This window comes from Pleurodeles waltl, chromosome 6 (assembly GCF_031143425.1).
Source record: "Pleurodeles waltl isolate 20211129_DDA chromosome 6, aPleWal1.hap1.20221129, whole genome shotgun sequence".
Taxonomy (NCBI): domain Eukaryota; kingdom Metazoa; phylum Chordata; class Amphibia; order Caudata; family Salamandridae; genus Pleurodeles; species Pleurodeles waltl.
This window is the reverse complement of record NC_090445.1, coordinates 251,543,124-251,557,215: the sequence shown is the minus strand read 5'-3', so window position 1 is coordinate 251,557,215 and position 14,092 is coordinate 251,543,124. Positions and strand designations below refer to the sequence as shown.

Here is a 14,092-nt window from a genome sequence, read left to right as displayed (position 1 = left end):
CCAGAGTCCATTCCTCCACCTACTCCTGCGAGGTCCTCAGGATGCAGAATCGCCAAGACCTGCTCCTCCCATGTTTTTAGTTGTGGGGGAGGAGGTGGGGGTCCGTCGGCAGTCCGCTGAACCGCCAGGTGGTGTCTTGAGACCATGGAACGCACCTTCCCCCGTAGGTCGTTCCACCTCTTCCTGATGTCCTCCCGATTTCTTGGGTGTTGTCCCACTGCGTTGACCCTGTCCACTATTCTTCGCCATAGCTCCATCTTCCTAGCTATGGAGGTGTGCTGCACCTGTGATCCGAATAGCTGTGGCTCTACCCAGACGATTTCTTCCACCATGACCCTGAGCTCCTCCTCTGAGAACCTGTGGTGTCTTTGCCGTGCCATGGGGTGGTGTAGGTGATGTGTGGGGTGGAGTGTGTGGTGATATGTAGTGGTGCGTTGTGTGAGGTGCGTGCAAGTTGTGTGGGTGATGGTGTTGTGTGCCTGTGGATGCGGTTGTTCTTGCTCTGACCTTCTTTCGGAATTTTTGGTATTAGGGGTTTGTGGGTGATGTGGGTGTGTGTTTTATATTGTAATGGGTGTGTGGGAGTGGTGTGTGTATGTGTATCAGGTGTGTGTATTTTGAGCGCGGCGCTGTGTACCGCCAATGGAATACTGCGGTTGAAAGACCGCCGCGTGGATTCGTGTGTCGTGATAGTGTGGGCGTATTTCTGTTGGCGTGACGGTGTCGGTTTTGTTTTCGCCAGTTTATCACTGACCTTTGGTGTGGCGGACTTGTGTGGGTGTCTGACTTTTGGCGGATTCCAAGATGTGGGTCATAATACCTGTGGCGGAATTCCGCTGCCGCAGCGGTGTGTTGGCGGTCTTCTGCACGGCGGTAAGCGCCTTTTACCGCCAATGTTGTAATGACTGCCCATGTCTCTTTATCTTTCTATATTTGTTCAATCAAAGTGATGGTGTCTGGGACTGCTGCTGTCAAAGGAGGTGTATGTTTATTCAGCTCGCAGTAATCAATCGTCATTCTATAGCGCCCGTCACGTCGATGAACGGGCCAGAGGGGATTGTTCCATTCAGTGGTAGGTCAAGCTATTACACCAGCTTCAATCATATCTTTTATAGTTTCATTTATTTCATCATGCCCTCTCTGAATGCTTTACTGCTTCAAACTAATTACCTTAGTGGCTGGGGGCACTTTCACTGGGGGTATCTTCAGATGGCCTTCTCTCATGGCTGCCACTGAAATGTATCTTTTTGACCCAAACTTATAACAACCATCATCCAAATACAAAGTCATTCCTTTTAAAATGTCAATTCCCAGTAAGTACTCCAGAAGGGGCACAATTAAAACTGTATATTCTGTATTTGGTGTTCTTCCTAGTTTAATTTGCACAGTAGTTTGCACGGCAGGGTCTGCTTTCCTTCTAGCCCTGTAGTGGTGTAGTGCTGACCTGAAAACGTTTTAGGATTTTCATCAATTAAAGAGGCCTCTGCCACAGTATCGACTGATGCTCAAACTTTTTGCACATTTCTATGTTTCCTGTGTATTTCTAAATCAACATGGGGTCTGTTATCTTTACGAGTCCTACTTTGTACTGGAGCTTGTCCAGTTTCGTAGTCTGATTTAAACCGGTCAGCTTTTTCCCCAAGTCAGAACTGGATATATGCTTTCATATCTGCGAGTAGACTCTCCTCCGTCCCTGTTCTCCAAAGTTAACCACTCGCTGTCAAGCCCTTCCTCCTCTTTCCCTAGTGAAGAGACAGTTTTTTCCTTCTCCTTTCCATCCTCCTGCACCTGTGGCTGGTTCGGAGTGGCACGTTTATTACCTTGCTTGTTTACCTTTCTGTTACCTTCCTTACGATCCAAACCTCTTTTGCTGTACATCTCCCATAAGCTCTTAGTATCTATCCCATCAATCTGCTCTTTGCTGACACCACCCTTCAGTAATGTCATGAACATATCTCTCCTAGATACTCTGTTGTTATCTGTGCGACCCTCAGACCTTGAAGATCTCTCGGGTTTTTCCCAGACACCTAATTAACCTCACCTAACTCTCTGACCGCCTCTAGCACATCTTTCAAAGCCTGCCCTATTTGATTAATTGAGAGAGTCAGTATTACTTGCTTATAGGCAGGGGGAGCAAGGCAAATGATTTTGTTTCTTACTTTTATGGTAAGCGGTTGGTGTGCAGAACCCAGGAAAATGGCAGGTTTCATTGCCTCCTATAATTCTCTGCATTGCGTCTCACAAGATATACCAGGGTTTGCCATTGGTTAGCCACTCTGAATCTGTAGGATACTTCAGATTACAACCATCAACTGCTAGTTGCAATAAATTAGTCTGGTGTTGCCCTTGGAAACCCCTAAACCTTTCCTGTATTACTCGGTTAGAACTGAGAGTAGAAAATTTACGAGGGTCTCCTGTATCGAACATCACTCCTAAAGTTCTGTGTTGAGTCTCACAACCCAGGTAAGTAATGACTCCCCCGTTCGCTGTTTGAATCTATCTAATATGTCATTTATTTCTTGCTGAGTATAATCTTCTAATGCATGTAGCAATTCCTGCTGGATTCTGGGGACTGCTCTGCAGTTTTTGTATAAATATTGGCTGTGCGCGAACCATGTTCTTAGTCTGTTCATTTGGCTCACACTGGCCCCCACATTTTTTAACCTCTTCATCACTAGAGGTTGAAAAATCACTACTGTCTCAGATGTTTGTGTCCCATAAATCTGGGCTCCAGTCCGAACCGGCTTTAGCAATGGCTAAATGAATTATTTTCTGATTTATTTTTCGTCTTCCTTCACGGAATTTGTTCTGGGTGACCTTAACCACAGCCCTCTGAACTACGGTTTGGTAGTTGTCCGCTTTGTCTTGTAATAACTTATTCTGACAAGACAGTATAGTTATGGTATTTTTTGTATCAACAAGTTGTTTTTCTAAGTGCTCCTTTTTCTTCTTCTAACTTCTTGCACTTCTCATGCATTTTCCTGTATGCAGACAGAATTATCCAACCCCGTCTGCAAGAACAGAAACGTCATCTTTCCGTTCAAAAGGTACTTTTTTTTTTTTTAAAACATGTGACCACATTTTGGAGTTCTGCCTCCCCCAAACATTTGTCCCAAAATTCAGAGAGTCCTGATAAACAAGAGAACTTGTTCGCTAAAACATTATGTGGCTCTTTCAATCATCCTGGAATTTCACATGTGTTTTAAGAAATGGTTTGTGGTGCTGCCCTTGACTTTTTGCCAAACATTTTTCACTTTAAAATGTTACACTTCATACTTCCTGTTTCACTGCCGGACTACGCTAATGTATTTTGTGTTACTACAGAATAAGTCGAAATACTGAAAGGAATTTCTGGCATGCAGCCCTCTGAGTACGAGAAACACATTTATCAAGGCACTCTGCAAGGTTTAAATAGAAAGGTCAATGGTGTTCAACACAGTTGCACATTTGAAGAAAATCACGGCAGTGAAATAAAAGTGTACTGCTTTACTTTAAACTGAGAGGAAACACGAATAAAAGGACTTCCAACAATGCAAAGTTCTTAGTCTGAATAATAAATGTATTAAAGTACTGTTTAAGGTTCGAAAAGAGGAGTTATGTAGGTCAAATGCAGCAACACAAATACACCTCCAAAAATCACAGCAATATAATAATAATACGCATAGAACAAACAATGGATTATATATCTGCATATACAGTGACTATATATTCATACACAATGCAAAACTAGAAATAATAATCAAAAAGAATACATTACCATGGGGCTTGCTTGCTTCATGTCTTTGCCAGGTCGTGAACCCAGTCAACCATGGAGAAAGACAGACATGTACCCTCGAGGGAGTGATGGCAGGCAGAGCGTCCTCTCCTGCCCGAGTTCAATCTTTTTCCACAGCCGTCCAGCTTCCGTCTCTTATATACCTTAAACAAGCCGAAGAGGAGAATTCCAGAAATCCCCAACATTTGATGAGTTGCTGCTCAAACGCTGGCTACCTCAGGTCAGTTTTGAGAAAAAAACTTTGAGACTGGCCACATCCCAAGGTGCGTTCTCAAAACCAAGCTGTTCCTTGCCGTTCCATAAACACTCTCCTGTTACATCCTTTTCTTCCTTTCGCCCCCCCCCCCCCCCCCCCCCCGAATTATGTCCCAGCCATTGGTGAGAAGAGAACATGTAGAGCGAAAAACACATTGCATAACTTGTGCGTGGAAAAATACCTGCACCTTCTGCACCTCAAACTTGTTTGTGGCTAAAGCTAAGTTAAGCACAAGATGGAGTCAGTGGTCAAGATGGAGCAGTGGTTAAATACAGATATCATTACAGCACCCTCCACTATGTCAAAGTTATTTGGCCTCGAAAAAAGCTCTTGGTGCTAGAATTCAAGAGGTTTCTGATATGTATATGGCACTGAAACAAAAGTACACCCTTGAGTCCTAGTACATATGGCCTTACCTAGAAGAGGATGAGCAGTGTGTTTCATGCCTTGGATGCTGCAGATACAACCTTAAGACAGATTTACAAAAGCATCCTTTCATGCCAATATGCTTGGCTTAGGACCTCTACCTTCTGACAGGAAGAGCAACAGTTCATTATTAGCTTACTATATCAAAGTGGGGTATTTGTTGCAAAGGATAGGGGGATCAATAAGTTCTCAAACTTCTGTCTACTGGGAACAAAGTATCCCATTGTTGTACTTGACTCTCTCAGGTTAGCCTGGTCTTACAGTTCTCTGACATCAGATACATTTGTTAGCGGAGTGATTTTGCAAATTTCAGCAGGAGTCATCAGCAAAAGCACAAGTGGATGATAATCCATAGATGCTAGATCAGTACTTTCAGTGTTGGAGCATAGCCATTTACGTAAATGCAAAATGCCAAATGTGTAAGTCCAGGTGTAGCCCCAGCGCTAGTCCTTGGAGAAATGCCCCATGAATCAGTTGGTCAGTGATACTGGCATACATTTTCCCCCACTTCCTCTGATTACTTTTGTTATCAAGAAAATTAGACCAACATCCATTCATTTATTCTTATCGCCAAACATGGGCAACACGGCAAGGCAGTCATGGTGTAATCTTCCTCTTGAGCTTTCTATACATCCTCACAAGAAGCTACTGCTGCATCCAGACTTTGTCAGGCAACATTTGCTGCACCCTCATTCCTAGTCACTCAGTCCTGCATTCTGGCTCATGAAATCGTAGAATTTAGGTATTTGCAACTTCATAATGAGTTCATGCAAATATTGAAGGAGGCTAGAAAACCTGCCACAGCATGTACCATTGACAAATAGAAGGGTTTTGTCCAGTGCAGTACTGCTTGTAACCCACAACCATTGCAAGCTACCCTACTAGACATTGTATGTTATGTAGTTATGTAGTCCGCCAGCGAAAATCAGGACAGGCCTTATTTTCTAGTGTGGCCTATTTAGAAAATGGACGCTGTCAAACTATTTTCAAAATGATCAGGTTTTAAAGCCTTTATGGAAAGACTTAAAAGGGTCAGTCCCACTAGGCCACCACGTATCCCGTCATGAACCCTTGAAATTAGCCTTACGCAACTTATGGGGCCACCATTTGAGCCCCTGCATCCTTGTCCACTGCAGGCTCTAACTTGGAAAGTGTATTTTTTTAGTCAGTATCGCTTTATCTTTTAATTGAATTGCTTCAGACCATTTCTCGTCTTCAAAATCACCCAGGTCTCCTGCCCATGCTTCTCTCAACTTCATTAACGGGTCTGGGGAATTGAAGACCAGTTTTCGATGGATAACTGTGATCGCTTTATTCGGAATGTATTCCATGAAAAGCCGATCCTCTAGCGGCAATGCCTCCGGGAGCAATGGAAGCAATTTTTATACAGGTACACAAAGACAATGTTTTCCTCAGGACTCTCTCTTTTCTTCCCAAATGTCAGCTCTCTCTTTCATGTTAATCAGTCGGTTGATTGGCCTTCTTTCGGCCACAGCCATAGTCAGAGGTGAAAAGGATTTTACACACTTGATAACAGAAATCTCAAACCTCTTCTGTTAGGAGAGCTACTTTTGATCAATGGCAATCATTTTGAGCTCCTAACTGTTAAAGTCGTTTTTGTGTATAGGTTTTTATTGGCATTGCGAGTTACAGTGCAGTGGACTTTGAGATTAGTTGGACAATGCAAGAAGCAGCAAGGCCGAGTTTCAGATTCACTGAATTATGTACTACGCAGTGCTGCTTGTCAAAAGCTACCTACTCACAGCTGCCGTGCAACTGGTAGCTCCAGAGCTACCCGTTGGAGTCCCCTTCTTCGGATGTTAAGGCAGCATTGAAGCTCTGTGTAGACAAAACTAAGTTCATTACAAAGACAAAATAACAAATTATAACTTTCTCACAAGCCCTTCTTGAGAACCCGATTCCAAAAATGGGCATAGCAAGGCAGATTGAAGTCAAATATGATGTGTGTAACTAAATAATTGCTTTCAGCATTTTTTTGCTTTAATGGAAAGTAGTAATTCTTTTGTGACTTTAAATAAAAATTCTTTGTACCCCTCCTGATAGATCTTTACGAAAAAATGATATATCAAAACTAATCTGAAAGTGCAATTTAATCAAAATTACAAAGTCGCCATTGCCGATTTTGTAAAATAAATTTGAGAAAAATGACACCAGGCTGGATTAGGAAGCACATGCTTTCTATCTTCTGTATTGGCATAGTACCTCCCCACCCCGTGCCACACCTAACAGTGGAAGAGTGTGGGGATGGGTTATGCCTAACGATTTTAGACGGGATCAAAACCCTGTGGTCTTACGGAAAAACTACATTTTCACAGTTCCCAGAAACTAGATTTAGTTGAAATGGTAGTCTGGTTGTAAGAGGTCAGATCTTGGATACCTGTCACTGGGTTTATTACAGAACAAATGCCCTAAACAGAAATTAACTAAATGCAATCTAATACTGCAAAAAACAGTTGATATGTTGCATTAACAAAAATCACAAAAAGGGGAATAAAATGACAGTTTGACAAAGTACTGTGCCCAAAGTAAAATTTTTCACTAGTAAATACAAAACGATCCTTTTGCTTATGTTTGCATATTTTGCAGTGAATTTGGAGCATAAGAGTTGAAACACGACAGTGCTGACATTTTCAAACGTTTCTGCCTATAACATGAGACTAAAATAAGTATGAATTAATTCCAAACTCCTCAACATTGTCTATTCTTAGTCGAAATAAATCTGGCAACTAAGGAATTGATATTCTTGAAAATGTACAAAGCTCCATTTAAAATGTAGTTATTAATATATAGCTTTTTACTACAAGGTCTGTTTTTGTGGCTGCCTTTATTCTAATATACAATGCATTTGAGTTACATACTTATTATTTGAAAAATAACTATTCAGTTATAAAGACTGGGGGCTTAGTGTGAACAGAAGAGTATTTTGTATTGTCTTACTGTAAATGTGTTTTTTGCAACACTGAAATTTCTGTGATTTGTTCTATCAACTCTTATACTGGAGAGCGTGAAGGCTGCCAGGGTTGGGCGATGCAACTTTGCCTGAGGTTTTGATAAACAGAAAGATTTTTTAAATGTAATTTTGATCTTGTTTGAAAATATAGGCTCAATGCCTATACATCCCATGTAGGTGACCAGTTCACCAAATTAGCTATAGCTACCTACCGGATGTTACAGTCTAACCAAAGGCGTTTAATCACCAGTGATCTGTGCTAATATATGTACAGTATAATCTAACAATTAGCTTGTGTTTCATTGGTTTCTACTTCCAACATTGCTTCAGTTCAAGATTAGTAGTAAGATTAATGTATTTTTTTTTTTTGCTTCTAGTTTACAATATGTTCTCTGTATAGGTTTGCTTCTATCCAACTTGGGATCCAACTTCTAGATGCATTCTTATTCGCCTCCTGGTTGTGTCTACTTGTATTTTTGTCTTGGTGCTCTTCTGGTCCATAACAAATTGATACATTTTTGCATTAAGCCCTGATTAGTTATTGGTTTTATTGAATCCTTTGCTTCTGGCTAGATTTTCCTTGCACCATTATTGTTCTGGTTCTATCATTGCTCTTGTTTCTAGCACTACTGTGGTGTTATTAATGATGAGTTTATGACAGGGTTCGGATTCTGTCACAGTTTTGTCCTGTCACAATTTTGTTTCTGTTCCCTGATAAGGAAAGGTTGCATGCATAGTGGGGGTTATAACAGCATCTTCTTTGGTAGGGCAAACTAGACCAATATGTAGGACTTGCAAATAAGTGGGTGAGAAAAGCAATGAGGATAGGTACAAACTATTTCTAAAATGTAAGTGGAAATTGGCATATTTTTACATGTGAATGGTTGAGTGTATACCGTAGATTGGAACAGATCAATCATATCTTTAATATACAAACAAGAAAGGTTTCGACAACACCAGTGAAATTACAAAACTTTGGGACTTTCTTCTCATCTACTAGAGAGTCCATAGATTCCGTTCTATGAGAGTGTGGTGGAATGCTCAATTGTTGTTCCCCGGATCATCTAGAGCTACCTGCTCAATATGATGGGTGGTATTTCACCACTGGTCTTCCTTGAGGATGTCTAAACTTGCCTGTCTATTCCCACTTTTTACAACATCTTCTTCAGTTGCTGTATGCTCATACCGTGTTCTGCACTTGGTTTCCAATGTGCAGCACCTCAGATTCATTCAGGTTCAGTATGTTTGTTATAAATGCATAACACAACATTTTGGCTGCTCTGCATGCACTTTAAGCTTCTCCGCCTCCGTTATTCAGGGCCTTACCCTACAGTCGCTCATCCTTATCTTTTAATAGGGAGTCATCTATTGCTAATAGGCTACAGCTTGCATGACCAATGTATTATACGCAGATTGTTGCTCTCTGTTTACATATGGTGCTGTATCTTTACTGTCTTTTGCTAACCAAGTTACCTCTTTTTATTTATATATCTCGTTAGCTACATTATATGCTCCTTGTACTGTAATCTGTTTAATTTCTGACCAACACTGTAATATAAATTGTCTAGCATTTCTTACACCATCCTTTGTACTGCACTCTGTTGGCTGGAGTTTGCTCTTAATAAAACAGCAAGTAAATAAAATGAGATTCTGATGATAGTCTACTTATGTCAATTTGTTTCTGACATGGGCTCAATTCTAGCACAGATCTACTTAGACTAATATAGCCTGAAAGATGTTGGGGTTGCAGCTCTATTCTGAAAAGGTGCTAATGCAGTTCTGACTTTACTGTTCTGGTATTGTCTGGAACTACTAGGACTCTGTCTTATGTGTGGTACAGTTCTGACATAGTTCTGATTCTAACATTGGTTTGGTTTTCCCTCTAGCCTGGTGGCGGCACCAATTGTGGCTCTTGTAACACCTGTAGGAAGCTGGCTCAGTTTATGGTGTACACCCGTGGTCTGGCACCCTATACTGAACCCAGGCAACCCTTAGTTATAGTGTTTTGGTGCCTAGCTCTCTAGGGGTTGCTGTGGAGAGCGGCTCAGGCTTATCAACAAGGAGTGTAAAGCACTTACAATACCTCATTGAGTCAGTGATGACCACACAAGAAAGAGACACACCAAGTGTTAAAAAAAATAAAGTATTCTTTATTATAACACTAGTACTGACCTAACGTTGGGATATCTCCACTTGGAGATATATACTTAGAAACAACCAGTAAAAGCATAGGAAAACATGGAGCCCTATTTTGAGCGGGGGCATATACTAGAAAGTAGTATAAGAATAAAGGTGCCTAACCAAGGTAAGTGTGTTAGGATCCCAAGGTCTGGGGAAGTAAGAAATTGCCAGAGGTAAGTATCAGAAATCCCACAGGCGCCTGGGTGCAGAATTGTTATCAAGTCTGTGTCCCATAGGCTAACACAGGACAGTCGCAATTGGAATTTTCAGGATTCAGGACCCTTCCCAGAGGACCCAGATGAAACCAGTTGGGCTAAGGAAAGTTGGATAGTGCCCCCATCGCTGGATACCCATGAAAATGGAGTACCTACACCAGGCAGCCCAGGTGCATAGGGGTGAAGTGATGTTAGAAAACCTTTGTAGTAGTAAGTGGGAGCCTCATTTGTCGAACAGCTGTTGTGACCCGTAGACCAAATTGGTGGAACCAAGGGGTGGGTTCTGGAAAAGAAGAACTTGAAAAAGAAGGGTACAGAGTCCAGACTAATCGGAGATGTCCATGCGATGCAGGTAAGCAATGCCCACCCCTCCTAGAGGTGAAGTTCCTACAGGTCAAGGAAGGAAGAAGTCCAGCTCTGTGGTCCAGGGGACTCCGGAAGATCCTTGGAGTCACCCACGAATTGTCTCATGTTGTTGGCTGGATTGCAGGAGGGTCAGTGGTCAGGCGGACCACCAACAAGCATTGGGAAACGCAGGAAAATTTGCAGAGAAGTTTGCAGGTTTTTGGGGACCAGCAAGGTCCAAGACACTCGACCCTTGGAGGGGAGTCAGTGCTGGCTCTCAGCGCACACAAGAGCCATCAGGAATCGTTGGAGACCCCACGAGTGTCCCACTGGCAGCAGGCACTGGGAGTTGCAGGAAGGCCTCAGCAGCACAACCAAGCAGGAGTCCCACGCCGCAGGAGTTGCGGAGTGGAAGCTGAACTTGGAGTTGCAGATTGCTGGAGGCTAGGGCTTCCTGAAGCTTGAAGATGATCTGTAGGAAGAGTCAATAAGCCTTGGGAAGAGTAACAGTTGCAGTGCACAGGAGTTCTGTTCCAGTGGCTGCAGCCAGGGCCTGTTGTCTCCCAAATTGGTCAGAAGATAGGTTGGACCCAGAGAGGACCACACCTGTGTTGCAGAGCCTTTCGATGTCCATGGGACAGCAGGATCCATCAGCCGGTCATTGTCGTCTTAATGTGCCTGCCGATGCAGGTGAGTGACTCCTTCACTCCAAGGGAGATTCCTTCTTGCTTCTTGATGCAAACTGAGTCCTTGTGATTCGGGAGGATGCACAGCCACAGATGTTGCAGAAATCTTGCAGGCACTGGAGAAACAGTGTTGCAGTGGGAGCCCTCCCAACTGGATACAGTCTTGGATACAGTCTTGTTTCAGGTCCTAAGGCAGACCAGCAGCAGTTCCAGAAGCCAGGAGCAGATGTCTTGCAGAGAATTCCTTGTGGAGTCTTGCTTGACGAAGCAGGTGACCCGCCCTAAGGGGAGCCCTTAAGTAGTCCTAAAAAGGGGTTGGACACTATCTGCAGTGACCCAGCTACCAGAGGGGGGTCAGGGACCTCACCCACCTGGCCTAACCAGTCAGATGCTTCCAGGGGCCTCTGCGCATCTTATTTCCAAGATGGCAGAATCAAGCGACCACCTGGCAGAGCTCTGTGGGCCTCCCTAGGGGAGGAGCTGGACACAGGGGTGGTCACTCCCCTTTCCTTTGTGGGTTTGTACCAAAGTGGGAATTGCGGGTTCCTGGACTGGTGCAAACCGGTTTATGCAAGAAGGGCACCAAATGGCATTTCAAAGGAGTTTGGTGGTGCTGAGAGGCCACCCTACCCCAGCCCAGAGACACCTAGTTCTAAAGGAGAGGAGGTCACACTTCCCTCCTACAGGAAACCCTTTGTTCTTCCCTCCCTTGCTCGAGTTAGGCTCAGCAGCAGGAGGGCAAGACAGTGTGGGGTCGGCAGCAGCACTGGCTAGCATGCAGTCCCTGAAAAGTTGTACAGGCAGATCTTTCGGATCCTCTAAGGCACACCCAGAGTACATGGTATCAGGCAACTAAAACTGGAATCGGTGTTGGTACATGATTCCAACTTGTTTGATACCAAACATGCCTACGTTTGGTGAAGCCATTATGTAGTTGGTCTACTTGTGTTTGACCAGTGTCCACTACATACTTTAAAATGTGTTTCTGGCACTTACAAAGCCCAGGGAATTGAGTCTGAGGTTTGTAGGGGTACCTCTGCTCCTGCAGGGGTGCCCTCACACTCAGAACCTTGGGCTGAGAGACTGCTATAGGCGTGACTTACAGTGTCCAAGTGCAGTGACCACGATCTAAGACAAGCCTTAAATCTAAAATGAAAGGTGCATGCACCTTTTCACGTAGGCTGCAATGGCAGGCCTGAAGATATTGTTTGCATGGGCTTCCATGGGTGGCATAATACATGCTGCAGCCCATGCGAGACCCGTGGTGTACCAATGCACTGGGTACCTCAGTACCATCTACTAGGGACTTACATGGGTGCACTAGTATACCAATCATGGGGTGTAAAAGTTACCATGTGATCAAATTAAGAGGAAGAGCGAGCACTGACACTAGGGTCCTGGTTAGTCTAAACACACTGACAAGCAAAAAGTGGGGGTAAGTATGCTAGAAAGATGCTACTTTCCTACAACACCTTTGATATTGCTTTGATGCTAGCATGGTTCTGGTTTAAGCACTGTTTTTATTTCAGTACAGGGACCCGCCAAGTCAACTCAGTCACATCCTCCTGCTCTCACACACTCAGACTTCTCCGGAAAATCTACAAATGGATCCCAAAGGATTGCCGCAAAACTGTAACCCATGCCCTGGTTACCAGCAGACTTGACTATGGCAACACCCTCTACGCCAGTACTACCCAGAAGAACATTTAAAAAAATTACAGCACATCCAAAACACCTCCCCCAAACTCATCCTAGACATTCTCTGCCACATATATATTTCCAATCACCTAAGAGAGCTCCACTTAACTTCAAGCTCCTTGTCCATGCTTACAAGGCCCTCTGCGACCTAGGACCCGCCTACCTCAACCACTGCATCACTTTCTACTCCCCCACCAGACCTCTGCGTTCAACAAACACTAGCCAGCGTACCCTGCATAGTGAAGACATAGGCTGATGGGAGATCCTTTGCCTACCTTGCGGCAAAGAGCGGAAACACCCTGCACCTCAGGCAGTCACCATCGCTACCCCAATTCAGGCAGGACCTTAAGTTTAGTTTTGAACCATTTTATTGTTTTTCAGAATAGGCATGTAATGCATTTGTAGTAATACTGTATAAAGCATATACTCAATATACCAATGCATAGGGAGATGCACATACATGTTGCTATATGGAGACAGGAGTTTCTGGTTCTAACCTTGAACTTTCAGACAGCTTTTAACATATGCAAAACAAACAAACCAAAAGATACATAGCTATGAGTGATATCAGTGTTATAAACAGGCATATTACATTGCATAAGAGGGATGGAGCGGATAGTCTCACATAGATCTATATGTTACTAGAATGGTGTGGTAGTATAGTTGCACCTTTGTGATGTCTATTGAGCACTAGTTCATTACATTTATGGTCCGTAACGGTGGAGCTACTTTCGTCCGTAGGTGCCACCTTGGGGGGGCGACTTGCAGGGGGTGGCAGGGGCTTGGGGGGGCACCAGGAAGCAAGGGGGGGGACGTTATCTTTACCAGTAAGGGCTCAGTACTCCCTTTCTCAGTCATGATGGTACCTCCCCTAAGGCACTAGACGTTTGCAGTATTCTTGCAGCTCCTGCACATACCTACCCCAGCCACTTGCTACGGGGACCCTCCGTAATCCTCTAGACTCTTCCCGTCTGAGTGCCGTTTCCTCTCCTTTACTCCATTTGATCAGAACAGCACCCCAGTGGGAGAGTGTCGGGAGCATGGGTGATTTCCAACTCCTGGCAATATCTCTTCTGCCTATAATGAGGGCCAGGTCGATGAAGCGATTTGTTACAGCTGCTCGCTCAGAGTGGTGAAAAAGGCCCTACAGGACGCCTTCTGCTTTGTACAGGTCCAAACGTTGGGTTAGCTCTGTGATGACATCCAGTATTTGTGTCCAGAAGCGGGCAGATTCTGGACAAGACCAAAATATGTGGCGCATATTGGTGCCTGGTTCATGGCTCCGAGGGCATTCTGACGCAGTCCCAAACATACTACTTAGTGATGCTGGTGTTATATAAGCCCTCTGCAATATATTGTGTTGTATGTATAGAATTCAGCATTTCTGATAACTTTTTTTTATGGTCAGGGCTTTATCCCATTCTTTATCTTTGAGCTCTCTCTCTCCATCTTATTCTTATCTCCTGCGCAGCAGCAGCTGCAGGGGGTCTGTGGCAGTGTGCGCTAATGCCCGGTTAAGCCAAGTGACTAAGTTCTTCC

At 43.8% G+C, this 14,092-nt stretch overlaps 1 protein-coding gene and 1 long non-coding RNA gene across 4 annotated transcripts in view; one reads left to right on the top strand and one right to left on the bottom strand.

The window, feature by feature from the left end:
• KANSL1 (KAT8 regulatory NSL complex subunit 1) overlaps positions 1-14,092 on the top strand; it is an 817,615-nt gene that overhangs the window by 105,275 nt on the left and 698,248 nt on the right. The window lies entirely within an intron of this gene.
• LOC138299620 (uncharacterized) overlaps positions 1-14,092 on the bottom strand; it is a 121,621-nt gene that overhangs the window by 43,521 nt on the left and 64,008 nt on the right. For all 3 annotated transcript variants that reach the window (XR_011204792.1, XR_011204793.1, XR_011204794.1), the window contains one exon: positions 3,758-3,918. This is a non-coding gene — a long non-coding RNA (uncharacterized lncRNA). The remainder of the gene's footprint in view (positions 1-3,757; positions 3,919-14,092) is intronic.